The 2213-nt window shown below is 38.2% G+C and overlaps 1 protein-coding gene across 2 annotated transcripts in view; it reads right to left on the bottom strand.

The window, feature by feature from the left end:
* Positions 1-2031: 2031 nt before the first annotated feature.
* ascc1 (activating signal cointegrator 1 complex subunit 1) overlaps positions 2032-2213 on the bottom strand; it is a 100909-nt gene continuing 100727 nt past the window's right edge. For both annotated transcript variants that reach the window (XM_060896532.1, XM_060896524.1), the window contains exon 10: positions 2032-2213. This exon is cut by the window's right edge and continues 337 nt beyond it. The gene's annotated coding sequence lies outside the window, so the exon portion shown is untranslated.

Here is a 2213-nt window from a genome sequence, read left to right as displayed (position 1 = left end):
AATCCACCAATAGCTTTACAGAAGAGCAAAGGATCGGGTCAAATTATTTCCAATCAAATCCAGATAACTCTGGAATATATGAAGGACGGGCTAAGAAAATCAATTAAAAGCCCAGGATTACCAGAGAACCAGAACTGGCCTTTTGACTGCTTGGACTGTATCCTGTCTCAGCTGTAAGTCTTGTTATAAGCAAAATACTCAAAAATTCATGTGAAGAGAGGAAACACAATCCTTAGTGTGGATTAGTATACTGTAGTTATTATACTTCCCAGTTCACCATCACTAACCCAGTCTAGACCAAATCATCAGTTGATTTTCATTTAAGAAATGAACACAATTGTGTGAGTCAGAGGCAAGAACCAAGATTTTAGAATATAACCAACATAAAGATTCTGTTCTTCAGCATATCACCACTAGTACAGACTACAGACTGTGAGAAACAAGATGTAGTAAAGGAAAAAATATAGGAATAAAATTTGAGAAAACACACATAAACCATACAATCTCTGAAGCAAACACTATTTTCTGTTCAGGTAGGTTCATTAGCGCCTGTGGGGTCTTTAGCTCAGTTGGGATACCCAGAAATACAAATAATCATGTTAAACACTAAACAGTGCTTTACCTGTAATTAAAACCGGCCTGATTAACGCTAACAATAAAGGTCCAACTTTACAGAGGATCAGTCAAAGATACCTCATTAAACAAATCCCAGTCCATGAAATGGCTTGCTTATTTAAAAGACTGAAATATAATTGGCCCCTAGACTCCAGTAACCACAGAGTGGTGTTATTCCAGTCAACCTCCATGGACAGATACTAGAAAGTGCAGTTTACAGCTCAGATTCTCTTTTTCTTTAGGGACTGTGAAGCTCTAGCTCTTCCCCTCGCATCTGGAATACAGTGTGCTTTTGTAATGTAAAAATGCAGACATTTCAGATAGAAAGGCTTTCAAGATACCCCCTTAAACTGAACAATACACGTCTAGATTTAAGCTCCATGATGCCCCCTGCTGGTCTCTAGAAGTGAAGACAGATATCTGACTAAAATTTTCCACGCAAACAATAGGTGAAAGCATCTAGGTCTAGAACAGCAGAACTTTTCCAAGGATGCAGACAGACAGTGGCCCCCAAACAATGAGGAGGATGCGGAGGATGGTAGATCAGTAGACTGGATGGTAAATATACTCACCATTCACTTTATCACCTGCTCATTTATGAAGTTATTCAATAGGCCAATCATGTAGCAGCAGGCAATGTATGAAATCGTCCAGATACAGGTCAAGAGCTACAGTTAATGTTCACATCAAACATCGGAATTGAAAAAAAGTGATCTCTGTGACTTTATCCATGGCATGGATGTTAGTGCCAGATGGGCTGGTTTGAGTATTTCAGAAACTTCTGATCCAAAGTAGATAGCTGTGCATTCAGAGATGCATTTCTGCTCTCAGTTCAGTTCCAGTTACTACAGTCTTAAGCTCAGATCCATCTGGTCATTCTGCTCTGATCTCTCTTATCAAGATGTATCAGCCTGCAGACCAAAGGATGCTCAAAGGACGTTTTTGGTTTTTAAACACTCCATGAAAATTCCAGATCAGCTGTTTCTGAAACACTCGACCAGCCCATCTGTTTCCAAAAACCATGCCATAGTTAGTCACAGAGATCACACTTTTTGCTTGTTCTGATGTTTGATGTAAAAAATAACTGAAGCTCTTAACCTCTTAATCTGCATGACTTTGTGTTGTCCTGCTGCTACATGATTGGATGATTAGATAACTGCACAAGCATGAGCAGCTGTACAGGTCTTTTCTATTATAGCAGACACTGATTGAATAAAGTAGAATTAAATGTGTATGGTGGTGGGCACTAAGTGTCCTCAAATTTATTGGACGTTACAGGAAGAGAGTTAGAGTGCAGTTCTTTTCTCCTGTGGGGAATATTAGACATATTTCAAACATGTGTGTATGTGTGTGTGTGTGTGTGTATATGTATTTGTGTGAAGACCAACTTGAGGGAAACAATCATAAAATGTAGAATGATACATAAATGAATTTTAATGTAATTATTTATATTTATTTATATATATTATGCACAACTGATATCAGGAACAGCACATTCAGTTTACTCTCCTAGAAAATATACATTTTCAGGGTGCTTTGGATAGAAACATTCTTACCTAAAAGGGTTCAAGGGTTCGTCCAACCTAAAAGGGAACCTT

Source organism: Tachysurus vachellii, chromosome 2, assembly GCF_030014155.1.
Source record: "Tachysurus vachellii isolate PV-2020 chromosome 2, HZAU_Pvac_v1, whole genome shotgun sequence".
In the NCBI taxonomy this organism is placed as follows: Eukaryota; Metazoa; Chordata; class Actinopteri; order Siluriformes; family Bagridae; genus Tachysurus; species Tachysurus vachellii.
Note: the sequence above shows the minus strand (reverse complement) of the source record. Positions and strands in the feature narration are given on the sequence as shown.